This window comes from Mastigoproctus giganteus, chromosome 9 (assembly GCF_048544385.1).
Source record: "Mastigoproctus giganteus isolate SK-2022 chromosome 9, ASM4854438v1, whole genome shotgun sequence".
Classification (NCBI taxonomy): domain Eukaryota; kingdom Metazoa; phylum Arthropoda; class Arachnida; order Uropygi; family Thelyphonidae; genus Mastigoproctus; species Mastigoproctus giganteus.
In genome coordinates this window covers 137,969,322-137,988,553 of record NC_143583.1, presented here as the reverse complement: position 1 = coordinate 137,988,553, position 19,232 = coordinate 137,969,322, and the positions used below count along the sequence as shown (strand labels likewise).

At 36.6% G+C, this 19,232-nt stretch overlaps 1 protein-coding gene across 3 annotated transcripts in view; it reads right to left on the bottom strand.

Annotated features, from left to right (window-relative positions):
• Positions 1-19,232, bottom strand: part of LOC150080768 (plexin-A2-like) — a 1,384,718-nt gene that overhangs the window by 972,050 nt on the left and 393,436 nt on the right. The window contains exon 1 of one of the 3 annotated variants that reach the window (XM_090381172.1): positions 10,728-11,155. The exons of the other annotated variants lie outside the window; for them this stretch is intronic. The gene's annotated coding sequence lies outside the window, so the exon portion shown is untranslated. Of the gene's footprint in view, positions 1-10,727; positions 11,156-19,232 lie in introns of those variants that run through there. 3 annotated transcript variants of the gene reach the window in all.

Below are 19,232 nucleotides of genomic sequence, written 5' to 3'. Positions count from 1 at the left end.
AGCTTAAGCTCTAGAGGTACAGAAGAAAAAGAGCGGAACAAAATATTAAATCTTTGAAGCATTTTAATTCGTAAATCACAAAAAAGTAAGAAACCGTCATTATAATAAAAGCACAATGCTTTCAGAAATATAACGTACTAAGACTACCGAAGAAATGCTTACGAAAGAAATATTTATGCAATGCTTGTTAAAAGTACTTTTACGCTTTGTATTGAGGCATAATTGCCTTTGTCGCTAATGTGAAAAAAAAAAAAAAAACCCGTAAACATAACCACTATAACTAAATACGGTGCACAACCACAGAAAGATAAATCCTCGTACAAAAGATGTCAGGTGTTATTTAAATAAGCACACCACTCTAAGCATACTAAAAACAAGTGAATTATCCATTTTACATGAGAATGTAAACTACTACAGAAAGCATTCATGAACAGGTTTTAAAGTCAAAGAAACTTGTGTGATGTTGAAACTTATTTTACTATTGAATTATTGCCTGTCTGGTAAGACTTGACTGAGGTAACTAATATAGTTACGCACTGAAACTATGTAGTTGGACATTGATTAACGATTAGTCTTCTGAAAACGGTAGCAATAAAATGCATCGGGAAGGAAGTAGAAGCGCCAGCGATGAAGTCCATCCGAAACAGTGGCAGCCTTTAAGTAATTAAAGGTTATTAATGCACTTAATTTAGACTTCTTGTTGTTTGTTAATCAAGAGAGGTGAGTTTACGAGGTATGACATCCTATAAGTCTTCCTTTGTGTCATCATCTTGACTGCGTTCACATACAGCACCCTAGCAGAATTACATATCAATCATTAGCAAATGAGTAATTACTTGGTTTAACGTGCAGCGAAAGCAATTTAGAAAACCCTGTCACGGAATTCAGAAAATGGAACCTCTTGCACTTTTCTTATATTCTCTCATTTATATCTGAAAACGCGTTTTGGATCGAGGCCGAAATGCATTTTCAGATAAAGTTTCCTCCCCACTTTTGTTTTTTTTTGTAGTACTCAAATACAGGTAAATATTTTGCCATTTTCCTGCAGATCCTTTTTGATATACTCGCAATTCACAATAGGTGAATGTTGCAATTGATATTTGGCAGAGTACACGAAAAACATAAAAGGACAACACAATATTTATCATCATTAAGTTTGTGACTTTGTGCGTGTTTGTTTTTGACATATAATGGTCAAAACTGAAATCGTATTACTAAGCCTAATGCCAAGTAAGAACTCTATAAACTTCCTGGATAACTTAGTTTTTTTTTTTTTTTTTTTTTTTTTGCGCTAAGCATCGACGCGGTCGTTTTCAGAACGTGTCAGGAATATCAAAGGCCACTGGTTTTCTTGCCTACAATATAAGCAAATGACTAATCCACAAGTCATGCAAAGTACATATGGCAAGTGGATGTTAGTCAACCGGTTTGAATGCACAGGCAACGATTTACACTTAGTCCCCCCTCTTCCCATCGGACAGGAATATAAAAATAAAATTCAGCTGATTGTGTCGACATCTCGACCTACTGATACCGTACTTAACGCGCAAAAGGCCTCAGTCCATCATTACGGAAGGACGATTTCAAAATGGGTCACCTCTTATTTGTTATCCTCGAATTCCACCTTGGGAATTGTGCTCACCAGACAGTAAACATGTGGCATGCACAGTCAAATTAACCTCAAACGAAACACAGATCCAAAAGACGGTATGGTGGATACAGGTTATCGTAACTAGTTGCAAGCAGAATAATGGCAAATTTTACTCAAGAAAAATTAGCGACGCGCAAACGCACTAAAATTAAACAGAGAATTTTACCATGATTAAATCGCGCAAGACATCAAACATGACAAGACAGTCGCATTCCTTAAGACAAGACGAAATTATTTAGATTCCTTGATTCCCTTGGGATTTCTTGCTTATATCGTTTAGCTGGCACTAATGCGAACTAAACGATAAAAGCAGAGACAGGACTAGAGGTAATTGGGACCTTCACTGCGGGAACACTGTTTAGAAACTTACCTAACCTTTTACGTAGGAAGACTGAAGCAAACTAATACAATTGCTAGTTCTTAAGTGGTCGCTGGCTTTAATGGATTATCCACTTCGCTTGATGTCGTCCCACTTCTATGCCCCCTAGAATTGGTGAATATTTTTGGACAACTGTTCACTATTTGCACAACTACAGTGGCTGGAAAGTCACTACAAACATTTATGTCGATAGTCTCCAGAATTGATCACTCAGTAACGATCTCATGAACTGGTAATATTAAATAGAAAAGTAGTGCGTGAACACTTACTATTGGGGGTTTATATGTAATAAAAGCGTTTTCTCAATACTCATACAACAGTGGTCATTTAAGTACTACTCTTCGATATTAAAAAACAAATTATGATACTATGATAATTTTCATTGAGTAGGAAATGGATGTCGAATACGGATGTCTCTCTCCTTAAACCAGCTAAACCGACAAAAGCCAAAAAAAGAAACGGGTAATTTTAACGAATTGCTAAAAGAATGTAAGACTAAGCTATATACTGTACTTCTATAACACTGAAGTGGGAAATTGTTTATACAAGTGTGTGATCGATGAGTCTTGTCTCTCTGAATTACACTCAGAAATGAAAAATATTAACAATAGGAACTCAAGGATAATTATTCTGGAAATAAAAGGAAATTAAATATTCATATAAAAAAAGTTGATACAACACTCACAAATATTATGCGAGGTGTGATCTAAAAGTTAAAGGGGACGAAACTAATATTTTGTAAATGATAAAAAACATTATTCGGTTAGATTTCCTTCGATAGTCACCTTGACACTTGACCAAAGTAATCCTGGTGGGCTTCTTATGGAATTTCTAATAGTCCTTTTGTCTTCCTAAATAATTTCCTCTGTCGGAGCAAACCCAAAGAGTATGGCGAATCAGACACTACAGTCTTCCACAGAAAGGACTTGGCCTTTGTTTTCTGGTCGTAGTCATACATCCGGGATGCGTCACCAGTAATGATGGAAGAAATAGCGTTGGTCAACGGCAGCATCATGATAGAATATTATGTTGCCATATTCATATTTTGTAAGAGCAGTCCCAAATTTTTCTTAGGATTCCTCAATGTTTTTATGCTTCATTCACCACATAAGTATGGAGGCACTCGGCACATCCTTTCTGATGTGCCGAGTGCCTCCATACTCGGCACATCCTTTCTGATGATCAAGAAGAAAAACTACTTAAGTAAAATCAAATAGCATATTTTAGTGACACATTATACAATACATAATTTTTTTCTTAGGATTCAAACGGTTAATGTCAGTAATCAGGGTATGCTACTGCAACAGGATCTACAAAAATTAGGTCGATTGACTGAGAAGTGGCAATTGAAGTTTAATATTGACAAATACAAGATACTGCATACGGGTAGTAGTAATCCCAGGATAGCATACCATCTACGTGGTACTACACTCAAGACAGTGGAAAAAAGGTCTGAGAGTAATTGTGCAGCCAGACATGAATTTCTCGGAACGCGAGAGGCTGCTAAGACAGCTCATGGGGGTTTTTGTCAATGATATACAGGAATTTTGCCAGCAGAGATAAGGAGGCCATTACCCCATTATATAATAAGGCGATGGCTATGCCACATCTTCAGTATTGAATACAGATCTGCAAGCCTCATTTCAGTAAGGATGTGGATTTGTTGTAATGGGTGCCAAGAAGAGCAACGAGATTAGCCAGGAGAACAAAAGGGTAATCTGGCCAAGAAAGATTTCAGTTTTGCAAATTACAGCGTCTAGAAACTATGCACCTGCGAGGGTGATCAGATGTTTGAGGCTTTGCATGGATTGAGTATGACTAAATGCTGATGGGAAGCTTTCTTTTGCTCAGTCAACAACACAGGATGGGGGGCAGGGCTGCAGCGGAGGATATACGCGGGTATACTCTATGGATTTTTTTTTTTTTTTAATAGGTGAATACCTTCTGGTTTTTGAAAGATTTGAAAAAAAAAAAAAACCAAATATTATTAAAATATTTAACATTATAACATCCATCGAGTTCTGCCAATTTTACGATTATAGTACTGGATGGGGGATACATTTAAACTGAGGAAGAATGGTTGCAGGATTGATGTGTGGAAGTTCTTTCAGCAAGCGGGTAGATTGTTGGAACAAATTCCATTTGGTGCTCCGAAAGTGGGTAGTTTGGATAATGTTAAAAAAGAACTAGATACATTGTAGGGAACAGGTAGGTGATGTGAGAAGTTTTTGTTGGTTAATGCTGCATAAGCTTTCTTCCTTGCATCATTTGCCGCTTCTACTAACCAAAATAGAGTGCGAAGTTATTCTATTTTTGCATGGCAATGGGGCAACTTCACAAAAATTCAACTGAGAGGTCTGTATAGTAAAAAAAATTTCTTTTTTTTTTTTTTTTTTTTTTTAAATTCAATTGGTTCACAGACGAACAATTCTTATAAAAGAACAAAGGAAGCTTGTCCCGTCTGACTTTTCATTCGTTCAATTCTCTGATAAAAACACGTGGAAAGGGATGACTCGGTGCGCTGAAATCTGGTTGAATAGTGATGTCAGGTAATTTTATAGAGGTATGCCTATAAAAATTTTCATGTAGGAAATGCCTACACTCGTAACCCGGGCTCGGAATGGATGTGAGCACAGCGAAACGCATTCCGGTTTGTCATGTGCATCGCTAATGCAATGTACATACGAAATGCAACACTTTTTTTTTTTTATTATTTATTATTATTTTTTTAATTAACCAGCGTTCCGTTTCGTAAAATTTCCCATTTCGACCAGTGCTCGTGACACAGGGGAACAAGTGCCTGAATATCATGAGTGAAACTAAGCTTCCGTTTTTGAAGTCAACTTTTTTTCCGGAAAACAGTGCCGGATTTCAAAGCGAAGCGAAATTATAAGCATTGTTCTAATTGATATGCAACGAATTCCTCACTGCAGAACAGTTTTAAGTGAACTGGCAGGGAAAAAAAAAAAAAAAAAGTGTTTTACGTCGTCTCAATCTCTTCAGATTTGTTGTTAATGTACTATTCACACCAAAATGGTGTGAACTGACAGTAACAAAAATCCCTTAACAAAAAAAAAAAAAGAGTTCCAAGGCTGAATATAAAATGGAAAAGTTATAATATGCTTATAACTTCATACAGTCTATATTTTTCAGCCATAAATTTATAAATTAAAATAATAATAATATTTCATATAGCCCACAAAAATTACCGCTATCAAAAGCTATATAAGTAACGAAACAGAGAGGAACTTTACATTCGAAAAAGTGATTGCATTTTAGGCAGATGTAAATTTAATCCACAGAGAGGAGATTGGAGGGGCAAAAATGAGGATAAAAAAAAAATATATTCCTGTTGTTAGCGATTGGGGTTTTCGAACACAGGCCTTTGGAATTCCAAGAGTAGCATGTGACAAAATCAACATATTAATACAGTTTTTCATATAATTTCTAATAAAGGATTTTTTTGAGCGGGTCGAAACAAACCTTTACTTTGATATGGCCTATCTACCACTACTTTTATAGAGATGCTTACATTACTAGAGATAACTAAGAAATTATCTTAAGCTATCAGATCTTTAAGGTTATTGAACTACCTATCAAATTGAGAACGCATATTTCATTAGAACTGAATTAGTCGTACGGGTTTCTTAATTGGTAGTTCACACATGTTGTTCCTCATTATTAAATAAGAGGTACAAGTACAGATTTATCCAATCCTGAGATTAAAATCTACGATTACTATTCTTGTTGTAGCCTATCATGTAAGAGGCTTTGACCCATTTGAGAAACTCTGGTTTACAGCATTGGTGCCCTACATACGTTATAAACAAACCTAATCTGCTAACGACATTGTGGATGCGCAGCAACGTGTATATTCGGAATCTTCAATTGTTTTTTTCTTCTTCTTGTCAATATTGATTAACCCTGGAATATTAAACCCTACTGAACAGAACACTAACTTCGCTTTACTTCGAGTAATAAAGAGATAATAAGGATATACTAACCTTTAGTCTGGCAAATTATCTCTCTATACATTAAACAAGTTTTCCTCCTAGTGATAATTATTCAAGCAAATGAGTGAAGAGGGTGGGGCAATTATGTCACTACAAATGCACAGGTAAATAATTAAATTGTTGTGTTCCACTGAAAGACAACTGCGTCCATAACGTTCACCAACCTCGTGCACGTGCTTCACTGTCTAATACATGATCATGCCCGCCAACATTTGATGTTCCATTGTAATGTCAGCTGATGAAGGAACCAGTTATAGTTTGTATAGTTCTAAACAATTTAGTATTTTGTAAATATTTAAAATACTTGTATAGTTTGTAAATATTTTAGTTCTGCTCTTTCGGATGCAACAATATTCCTCATGCATTATGGAACTCAAAGAAAGCCTTTTCCTAAGTGACCTATGTAAACGCAGGTAAATAATTATATAGTGATATTTATTCCACCTTGAGAAGGCCGCGTGATGTGGCGTGGGGTTGCCAACGGTAGAAGAGGGATGCGGATCACGTGATACAAGTGGGGGGGGTTACGTCACTACAAATTGCAGAAGGAAATTATTACATTGGTCATTTCCTGATTAGATATAGATCAGTGCTTTTCGACAAGTGTCTTTTACACAGAAAAGATTTTTTTTCTGTTCTTTGTGTGTGTATATATATATATATATATATATATATATATATATATATATATATATATATATACACACACACACATACAAAGAACAGAAAAAAAATTTCATAATGTGATATGTTCCACTCACACAAGAATGTGCGATGCTCGCCGCATATAGTGTGCTCACAATAACGGAAAACGTGTCATTCGGCGTTCTTCACCAGAACAGAAGTCGTAACATACACTGTTGCGCAAAACTTAAGGACCAACACTATTTCTAAAGATTACAACCACAATCTTTATTTAAGGTACTCTTTACTGATGACAGGAGATTCAGTTTCAGCAGCGATTCTGGACGTCAGCTAATCTGGCGAGAGGTTGGCACACGGTATCACCCCCAAACATCATTGAAAGGGATCGATATGGCGGTCGAGGTGTTCTCGTCTGGGAACGAGATACTGGAAGGTGGTACTGTAACCGGTGCACGCTACTGTACTGAGGTAATCCTTCCCCATGTGCGTCTGTTCAGAGGAGCCATTGGCTCAGAGTTCGTGTTTATGGATGATAACGCCACACCCCATCGCACTGCAGCTGTAATATGCTTTTGGAAAGTGAGGACATTGTTCATATGGATATTGGCCTGCCCGTACCCCCACCACCGATCTAAATCCCATCGAACACATATGGGACACATTGGGGAGCCGCCTAACGGCACGTCCACACCCACCAGAAAATGTTCACCATCTGAAGATGGCGCTGACAGAGGAATGGACGATGTTACCGTAAGAACTTATCAACAACATTGTTCTAAGTATGGAAAGGCGGTGCAAAGCCTGCATCGACATTAGGGGTGGCCATATCTCCTCCTGAGGACCACCTCTGCATACAGTCCATATGTACCGTTCTGTTTCCTTCATTTCTGTACCTCACGAGGTTCCTTTGGTATGCTTTCCCCATATCCAGGCAACTCCTACGAGAATCTACAGGTGAAACCTGACTGGTCCTTAAATTTTGCACACCAGTGTATTTACATAATCTACAAATGGCAATATGATTAGAAAAGATTTAGAATCTCAGTTCAGTTTCGATTAACTTTTTTTTTAAATAAAATTATGTAGATTAGTATCACATAGGCGAATCATTCATATTCTAGAATTAATAATGGAAATAATAAAAATCACCTTTAATGAGTTAATTAATATTTCCACTTTTCACTGTGATTATGTGTAATATTTGCATTTTAAACCTATTCAGTTCGCATATTTTAAATATTAATGAAATCACTTCTTACAAGTTAGTGCAAATGCATCAGATCTGCTCGCAGCTAACTACTAAATAGTTATAAGATTGGCATCATTAATTATATCTCATATTGCGAATATCTTCACGAGTTGCCATGATACTGCACTACCTCGAATAAGTAACTCCTCACCATAGGAGAAGACTATTGTTACTTATTCTCAGCAGATGCCACCACCCAGACGGCACCGTTTCTGAGCTGATTGGCTCAGAAAATGCGACGTAATTCAAATAATTTTTTTCATAATTCTGGTTTAAAAATTAAATTTGATGTTTCATTTTGTTATATTACTTAATGATAAAGTACTGCGAAACAAAGCGTTTTAAAAGTTACTGGTAAGAATAAGCTGAACGGTTTAGATGATTTGGCCATTAATGATGAACAGAACTAAAATTCAGTACTAAAAGGTAAATTCCCAGTCACCCACCAAATTCGTCCTTTCAGTTTAAACTCGCTGTTATGTCTGGTCTTGAGAGCACAAACAAAGTGGAATACAAAATAAGCAATCGTCACGTAGTTTTGTGCTTCGTGTTGCCAATTTTTTAACGTTCAAATTCCGTGAAAAGTTTTTCAAGCGGAAAACGCTTTCCGCTTGGAATCTGAACGCTAAAAATTGAGAGAAAGTTGCAGAGCACTGTAGGTTTCATATATCAAGGTGTCGAATATCATCAACTTTCGTCCTTTCAGAAATGGACTTGTGGGGAGAATCAGTAAGGTATTTTGTGTCCTCTTTGCATGATTTAAGGAGTTCAGCTAACGTGCTTTTATATTAAGTGCCGAGGCAGTTAAGGCCACGAGGGCTTAACTGCCGCAATTTTATCTTTAGTGGTGGCTAGAGAAAGTACAGAAAAACGTCCAGGTAGCCTTTCCGGAAAGAAGAGAGAGAAAAAAAAAAAAAAAAAAAAGAGCCTTTTTTCCCCCCTATATGTAATATATGTAATGGATGTAAAAAAAATGTATGCTGGATAAATCATGCAATTAAATTTAATTCAACAAGCCTTAGCCAACTACAGCTACTGGGCATATTAATTAACAAACCCTTTTAAAGCACTGTACTCATCAGGAGACCAAATAAATATTTGGTCTCCTGATGAGTACAGTGCTTTCCAAATTTGGTCTCCTGATGAGTACTTTCTTTCTAAAACTGACCAAATGAATAGTTGGTCTCCTGATGAGTACGAATTGTGGAAATGGATGAAAATTTCGTGAGAATTAATGAAACATGACAGTTGCCAAGTGTTTTAAAAGCAATGCCTTTGTTAACAATTAAAATTATGCACGCTTTGAAGAAAGTTAAAGTTCAGACCATAATACAACGTATTAGTAACAGTCAGTCGTAGTATTAACTAATTTTTGGCGTTTTATGACTGTGTATTTCAACTATATGAAATAATCCCCCCCCGCCGCTTATACTGGTTTATGGGTACACCTCCGGAGAAAGTGGCTTCTTTTGCTTGAATCCGTCCCGAATTACTGGCGTAAACTTACCAACCTTTTTTCACTAGCTAAAAATGAAAGTCCCGAATTTGTGCATGCCCGCAACGCGATAACCAGGTGTAATCCATAATCTAAAAGTCAACCTTTCCCCCCCCCTTTCTTTCCAAAACTGGCCTTAAAAATTTTTTTCCCCAAAACTGATTCGTCTTATTGTCCTGTGCATTTTATCGGCTGGATAATGTCTTTCTTAAAAAAATAACTTCAATTCTTTCAGCATTTTTACCGGGACAGGGCACATTCTTGTTTCCTGTTGTGACAATAATTTCAACGAAATTTATGATCAAGAAAGTGACCAACAAATTCGAGTGAAAGGACCAATATATATATATATATATATATATATACACACATTACTCGGAATGTTTTCTTTATGCTACTCAACGGTCGCACAGAATATACGAATATCGTCATTTAGAAGCATTTGCCGTATTTTTGAGTATCAAGTGGATTCGCACCAGCGCCTTAGGCAACCAAATGCTTTCACTTAATTACGATCGCCTGTTGCTTAACATTTAAGTTAAAGGTTAATTCGTTGATGGTAAATTATATTCGGATTAAGAGATTTGATTCCGTAATGCTAATGGTATCTGAACTAAGATAAAAATAAATGGTGATATCTTACTATCCCGAAATCTGTCCATTTTCGCCGAAGGAAAAAAAAAAAAATGAAGCGGTGGACTGGAATGAATTCAACATTATAAACCAGGTATAATAACTCATGAACGTTCGTAAACTTGCTGACTTACTTATCCCAGTTTCCCTGAAATTGGGAATTTAAACCTTATATCCGGTGAGCGGGGGGGAGGGGATAAAATTACAATTCAATATTCTTTACCTCTAGGTGTACAGTTACAATTTAAATAGATATCGCCTAAATCTCAGTTCCCGTCATTTCTCCTACTATTATCATTCACGTTTGAAAAATGCAAGAAAGAAAAAAAAAAAAAAAAAAAACCTGCTTTCTTTGTGAATCTGATATTCCAACGGAAACAAAAGGCAGCCTTATTTCTGTCATCAGAATCACATCGCTTCCTTACAATAATAAAACAGTTAACTGAACAGCATTACATAATTTGTGTAGAATAGTAACACTTGCCCATAGAGATTGAAAGCGTGCTTTCAGAGAATTTTTTGGAACAAACGCTAGCAAGTCAACGCTGTCATTTCTTTCTTAGCACAAGACGCAACAAGCAGATGCATGTCTCTATCTAATAAGTGTATTCTATCATAAAACAGTGCATCTTACGATATTATGAAAGTACACACGGACTTACCTCACAGTCCGTAGGGGACAGGCTTATTCTCAGAGTGGTACCAATTCACAAAAGCCTCCTAGATATGTCTAAAGCAACAGGTGGCTACCTGTCGCCCCTACGTGCACAACTCCGATCAATGGCGCACGTACCTCACGGCAGCAGCAGGGACTCTTGTAGTTACTTCTCGCCAGAGACCTGTTGCTACGGCATCTACGGGCAAGCAAGAGCAATGGATGACGTCGAGTCACAATAACTGATCACAGAGCCTACGGTTGCAAAATCCTCAAAACTATGCAAAACACTAAGTCCGACAAAACACACCACACACACAGAAGCAAACTTTACTCCTGATTCTTACAGTCGAACAAATCTCCGAGAAATAATTCCGCAACGACAGCGACAGAAACATGAAAAAAATCACAGTTGGTTCACTCCCGACTGCTGCATCGAACTGCTGAACGAGAATCAAATCGCCAGGCCAGCGTCTTACCTCAACAGTACGTCAGCCAATCAAAATCAAGAGCACTTGTTCCCTACCCGGTATCTCAGATAGGGACATTCCAAACTGGCGGCGGGAGAGAGCGAGACGGCACAGAAGGGGAGGGATTGGGGGAGAGAAACTGACTCGCTTCCCGGAACAGTCGCGATGACTCAGATGCTCGAACCGAGAGATGTGTGACGTCAGCAGCTTGTATGAAACTGGGTAAAAAGGACGAAAAACTGACCTCGGAAGATTCACTAAAACACCCAAGTAAAAGAGAGCGTGGGGGGGGGGGGGGGGTTGATATCTGTTTACAGTCTGAAATTCCGCCTTTCCTTCCCACTCGAGGCAGCAAAAGAAGTGCTCTATTTCTGGCGGTACTCCTTCATCAGAAGGGTTTATACATAAGCAACGCAAAGAGGCCCGGGACAGTTTATATAAAATGTAAACATTCTGAACTTTTTTTTTTTGTTTTGTTTTCTTTTTAGCAGAGATGTAAAACCAGGCTCGCTATGTAAACAAGCGATAAAGAATGCATTTAGGCCCGCTAACACATGGTACGCATAAATATGCAAGCCATGTGACTTTACAAAGACGCTGAGATATTTAGGTGACTCTTAAGCAATTACGTCATACTTGGGTGGTGAAACTGCACAGAACTAGCTTCCAGAAGACGTAACATTTTTTTTTTTTTTTTTTGTTCTACAAATTAAAAAAATATATATACATTGGCTTTTTTGATCTTGTTGCACAACGGAAAAATGTTAACGTACCGAATAAATCTCAAATATACACTGTATATAAACTTTAAAATAAAAGAAAGAGTATCTTACAAGCCATTTTGTCGTATACATAATAGCCACTCGCAGGTGTGAGGATGTTTTTTTTTTTTTTTTTAATCTTTAAATAAAACAAATTTTATATATACTGTATACTCCGGCATGGCCACATAGGTCTGAGGAGTTTCACAAGAGAGAGAGAACAATAACAGAGCCGTGTTTAGCAGTCACGTAGACTAAAACCACGGTCAACTCGAACGCGTATACTACTCCACCTTCATTGGTTGGTTATGATTTTATTTCAGGTTTTTATATTACACTTAGTTATAACAAATCCTTTACTAAAAGCTTTTCTTATTTCTCTACTGAATAAAGATGGTCCAGAAACCGGTTGTCTGAAACCACCAAGCAGGGAAAACTGGATTAATATCTTTAAACTATAGTCGGTTTATATATAAATAAGTATTTTTAATTTACTAACTTCGGTGAAGTATATACTTGATACATGTACTTATTCGATAATTTATTTATTATGTACAGTTCCCCGGCTTTTTACGTCTGATGGTACGTCTGTGAGTACGAAGTGTTACCGCGACTTAAGTTTTAGCAAGAACTGCTGCTTAAACAGAACACTGTTTTAATTTTCTCGAATTTGTTACCCGTGGTGCCACTATCGGTCTATAAAAACTCACATAATCTGACCGTTACAGCAGTCGAAAGTATTTTTAAAATAATAAATAAAAAATAAATTCAGCTGGCTCTAGGGACTTAACAAGTTCTGTCTTTCAAACCAAATCAGTTTTCTATTTTTCAAAATTTGCATTTTTTAAGTATTTAATTCAATCCATTTGTACTTTTATTCTTTATGATTTGTGATAAGTGGAAAAACTTCGACAAAGTCTAGTTAGAAATGCGACTGTTTGTTGGCTGTTGGAAGTATAAATGTAGTTTTGTAGTGGTTTTGAGGTAGTAGATTCCTTTCAATATGCTTTTTTTTTTCTTTTTTTTTTAAGAATTACAGGAGCTGATAAGTTATCGAAATGTGTCGCAATTACTGCACAATGACTGTCTCACTTAGTGCTTTATTCTTATTCTGTTGGACGTATGGATGATAATGTACAAAGATATAATGAAAATTTAATTTTATGAAGCAACATTTTAATCAATTATTCATCATTCGTGTTTATCCAGTCTCGGATTACGGTGTAATATTTTTCGCTCAAAATGATTCCACGTGTTTCACCGCTCAAACCTCCCCCTGTCTTTAAAATGCATACATAGATACCAGTAGTTCTCAATCTTTTGTCAACTCAAGTCATACTTGAAGGCAAAGGAGACATATTCATGGTCCAACTAAATAACGATTGCCTTTGAACACAACGGAGTTTTCCCCAACCTCGCGGCACACTTTGCACGAGATTAGAGAAAACTCCGTTGTGTTCAATGGCAATCGTTATTTAAACTCCATGTATGTTCCGATCCTTTTCAATTGAAAAGGGTCGCAACACACCAATGTGCCAGGGCACATTGTTTGGGAACTATTGCAATATACCTACACATCCCTGTGACCTGGTCAGCAGGGGAATGTACATGGGGAACCAAAGGAGAAGCGTAACTAGAAGTTTTGACACTCATGGACAAATATCAGAAATGATGCTTTATTTTCATAAAGTTAAATAATTAAATTATAGTTATATTCATCATCATCATCATCATCATCATCCATTTTCAATCCACTGCAGGATGAAGGCCTCTCCAGCAACTTTCCAGTTCCTTCAGTTTTGTGCAATGGCCATACATTTACTACCCACAAACTCATGAATTTCATCTATCCATCTCCGCCGTTGTCTTCCAGGTTTTCTTCTCACTCCTCTTGGGTACCATTCTGTTATTTTCTTAGTCCATCTGCCATAATGTCTTCGAACTATGTGTCCTGACCAACAAGACCATTTCAGTTCTTTAGTTTTGATAACAATGTCCTTTACTTGAATTTGCTGCCTAATCCATATGTTTCTCTTCTTATCTAGCATTCTGATTGCCAATATAGTTCGTTCCATTCTTCGCTGTGTAGTTCTCAGCTTCTCTTCCATTCTTTTGGTGAGTGCCCAAGTTTCACTTCCATAAGTCATGGTAGGGAGTATACATTGGTTCATTATTTTCGTTTCAGACAAACTGGGATATTGCTCCTCAGTATGTGACTATATTTCCTGAATGCTCTATCCATCCAAAATTTATTCTTCTCTTGACTTCCAGCCATTTATCATTATTACAGCTAATAGCTTGCCCCAGATAAGTATATGACTACACCTTTTCAATTATTGCTCCTTCAATCATTATGTCCCTTTCTGCGGCATACTTGTTCATCATTACTTTTGTTTTATCCATATTCATCTTTAGTCCAAAATCCTGACTAATTGTGCATAACTGATTAAGATTTTCCTCTAATTCTTTGGGATCGTGGCTTATGACCACAATGTCATCTGCAAATCGTAAATGGTTTAGGTACTCTCCATTCACTTTGACTCCTTTCTGCGACCAGTCTAACCTTCTGAAAGCTTCCTCAAGTGGAGAAGTAAACAACTTCGGAGATATTGTCTCCCCTTGTCGAACTCCTTTCTCGATTTTAAATTTCCTACTGTCTTTGTCTAGTCTAATAAAGGAGGTAGCACATTCATATATTTTCTTCAAAATCATAATATATGGGGTATCTATGCCTTGTCTTTCCAATGCCCGAACCATTGCCTTATGCTGTATGGAGTCAAATGCCTTTTCATAATCCACAAATGCCAGGCATAATGGTGTTTTATATTCATTTGCTTTCTCCATTAGCTGTGATATTATATGAAGGTGATCCATAGTTGAGAATCCTGTCCTAACGCCAGGTTGCTCTTTCGGTTGATTCTCATCAAGTATTCTTTCTAATCTGTCAGTAATGACCCTTGTGAATAACTTGTAGATGTGGGATAACAAGCTAACTGGTCTATAATTTCCAATTTATCTCCTTTCTTATGCAGCAAAACTATAATTGCATTATTCCACTGCTTAGGCGTCATACCTTTATAATGCATTTTGTGAAGAGTCTTGCCAGTTTCTGTCTCATGTCTCTTCCTCCCAATTTTAATAACTCTACAGTAACTTCATCTTCCCCAGGGCTTTCTAATTCTTCATTTTCTTCAACTCATGTTCTACCTCATCAGGAAGAATATCGGGTATGTCGTATGTGTTACTAATTTGCGATCCATCTTCCTCACTGCTGGCATCATTCCCTCGCTCCTTGTATAATTCTTTATAGTAGTCTTCTGCTATTTGAATTATGCCTTCTCTGCTATTTATAAGTACACCATCACTATTCTTCAGTTTCAGTATCATTTGTCTTTCTGTATTACTGCTCACGGCTACTGATTTAAGTCCTTTGTTTTCCCTTAATGCTTGTTCTACTTTTCTTGTGTTAAATCTTCTCATGTCCTCTCTGAGTCTCTTTCTAATGGCTTTGCATAACTCAGTATACTCAATTTTCTCCTTTTCAGTGTTTATCTTGCTCCTCATTTGTCGCCTTCGGTTCATCATAACAAGTGTTTCTTGACTAATTTTTTCTTCTTTGAATTTATTTTTCCCTATAGGTTTCTTGGGCTTTATCACTTTCAGAAAGTTGTAATATTCCCCGTCGATATCTTGGTCCTGAGCAGTCTGCAGAAGCTCAAACTTGTTCTTAAGTTCCAGTACATACTGCTTTTTCTCCGCTTCTGTTATCTCAAAGACCTTCGTATTATTTACTCGAGTCAGTTTTTTCCATTCTTTTCCCACATCTATATCAAGTGTGCATCTTACCATTCTGCGATCACTTCCAATATTTACCTTATTCAGGACGGTAACATCATTCACGATATATCTTCTGTTAGTGAGGATAAAGTCGATTTCATTAGTTGTTAATCTATTTGGACTCTTCCATGTCCACTTTCTGTTCACTCTTTTCTTGAAAAAAGTGTTCATTACTGACATTCCTTGAGATTCTGCAAATTCCAGAAGTCTTTCACCTCTTTCATTTCTTTCACCAATTACAAAATTTCCTATAGTTCCTCTTTCAGCGCTGTTTTGCCTTTTTCCAACCTTAGCATTGAAGTCCCACATAATAATAGTGTAGTGGCTTTTCTACTCATCTAGAAGACTCAATTTCGGTGTACATTTCTTCAACCTCTTCATCATCATGGCTCGATGTTGGCGCATAAATCATTATAACCTTTACCTTGTACCACTTAGAAATCTTGAGTATTGGTCTTGACACCTTTGGTAATGCACTTTTGAATTCCAAAATGTTGTTTTTTATATATTTATGGACCAGATATTATAATAGTTATATTACAATATTAATTAAATTACAAAATTATTATCCATGAGATGGTACTTTTACAAAAAGAGAAGTATTAAGACAATAACAATCATATTTTATAACAGATTATAAATTCAGTTCTAAGTCTATCTCCAGAGTCTATGATGAATCTGATAACAATATATGGCGCCTGTGGCCGAGGCCACACTCGCCATACCCTAGTTACGCCTCTGGCGGGGAGTTAAATGGTTGTAAGGAGGACGTGATCCTCCACACACAGAACAAAATGCTGAAGAGTTATCACTACTAGCATATGCCCATTTTGCTGTAACGTACTCAATAAATAGATCAAATTGTATTACTTTAATATAGGTCGTTTTTAATTTACAACTTACATTCAACTTTTAAAACACTGTTACATTCATCTGAATAAAATGACATGATATCAATTAAAAAGTTGTGAATTGAAACCGAAAGCTAAAAACATTTCGGAAAAGATTATGTGGTCTTATGTTCATTCCTAAGCGGCTGGAAAGCTATGAAATGACCAATACTGTACTAGATTTTATCAGCAACAACAGGGCTAAGTTAAGCCGTGTTCTCGCCATTTGACTATTGCAGCGGTTTTCATCTGGGGCGCCGCAACAACTTTCCAGGGGTGTCACATAATTTGGGTTTAAAAATATTAATTATTTTTTAATTTATATGTTTATTTCATTATAAAAAGATTTACAGTATCTTTTTAATTTTGTGGTGATCTATAATTGATGTTTACTTAGTACTTCTATATAAAGAATAATTTTATTCTTTATATAGAGGTACTAATAATTCGTATTATATAATTTCTATTATGAAATGTAATTTTTATAATGATATTATTGTAATAAATATCATATAAACATATATTTTTAATATTATATATACATATAATATGCATATTATATAAAGTTTTTACACTTTAAATACTATCTTTTAAATATTATACACATACACACACACACACACACACACACACACACACACACACAGGGAGAGAATCGGATCTAACAGGCAGAAAATTGAGTAGGGGTGCCGTTATTAAAAAAACATGTTGAAAACCACTGTACTAGACTATTAGATGTATTCGGTTTCAGCAACTCCCAACAATTTTGCCTCCTCCTCCTTTGCAGCGGTAGCACGTTAAAAAGGCTACTGAGCCCCCTCCCCTATCGCGATTTCCACCTAGCTGCCCGAGCCAGTCTTCCCCTGATCTGAAACCTCTTGAGGCTAGAAGAACCAAAGCAGACATCAACTGTCCAGAATTCCTGAAAATATGCCTGTCTTATTAGTCAATAACCTCAACGTTTCGAAGGCCCAAAAAGAGAGAGAGAAAAGTCTCTCATATTAATGATATCATATCATCATCTACATGTTGTGTTTCGCATGTAATCCCAGATAATCTATGGTCATCCTGACTGGGTTTCTACTTAATTTTCTTAAAAATATATTTTTTTCTAAACTTTAATTTTTATTTTAATAAGTTAAAATAAAAGCCTGTGGCAAGGAAGCCACAGGCTTTTGCTGCACCAGCAAAAATGAAATAAAATGAAATATATATAAAAATTAAAACAGTATATATATATATATATAAAATAAACTATCTATGTGTTTCCCCCTTCACGTAGTTACCTAGCTGACCTCTGAATTTACCCAAGAAGTCAGTTCAAACTATCACCGGAGATAATTTATTCCATTAATTAATAACTCTCAAGCTAAAATAAAATGTATTAATTATTTTACTATTACTATTTACTTAAATTACTCATCAATGGTGCTAATTTAAATCTTTATTTTTGTTTCGCATGCACTGTATTCACATGATGACCAGTAGAATTGTCATCATGTAGAAACACTGCCGACAAAAGCATGAATTTTTATAGTTAAGGATAGTGCCCACTTTCGTTCTGATAGTTATCTCCTTATATGCAAGTTTATGTTGCGTTAGTCCCACGTATGTATGTGAAGTTCTTTAGTGATGACGTGTACAATATGCTCTGCCATCTTTTTGAAACCAGCAATTCCACAGAACAAAGGGTCACGCACCGTTTTGTCTCAGGTAAAACATCTTCAGAGAGACACATTACGAACAGCTTTTGCAAAAGACACCATATCAATATGCACAAAGGTACGGTGTGTGTGTGTGTGTCTGTGTGTGGTGTTCATACCACTGCACCCACTTACACTGCCTTGTCTGTCCTACAGGTTCTGGTCAAGAGCTGAATGCTAATGGCTCTTCCTCCGCTCCATGCGGCTTCTTGTTTTCAAAGATAAAACTGAAGTTCAATGGAAAGATATTTAACGCTATCTTCGTATTTCAGTACTAAATATTTAAGAATACTTACAAAGAATTTCAAATACAGCAGAACAGTTGGACTCGGTGTATTAAGTCCGAAAAGGAGGGATGGGGGTCTTTGAAGGAGAGATCATGCAAAATTAGCCAAGTTAAACGTTTTCCAAAAACTTTAAAAAAAGTGAGAATGGCGAGGAATGCAGGAAACCAAAATCACCTTTGTTGATGTTATTTTTTTTCTTGGGTATTGTGGTTTTGAGTGCAACATGGACAGCGCTCTGCAGCAGTAGACAAGGTCATCACACTGAAGAGGTAGACTCCTACTAGTCTCGAGATAAAATATACAAAGGGTTACTTCTATTTAACTCCAGTACATCACTGTAAAAACAGACAAACTGACCTCTAAAACACATACAATTCAGAGATACAATATAACAAAGACTATTGTCTGTTCTAGAGTAGGGGTTTCTCAACCATTTTGAAAACTGCGAATTCCCCTCACAACGACAACATTTCTTTGGATCCCTCATCCGTCCCTCCCCCACCCCGCGAATGGTTGAGAAATCTTGCGTAAAGAAGCTAGAAATAAATATGATCAAGCTGGGTG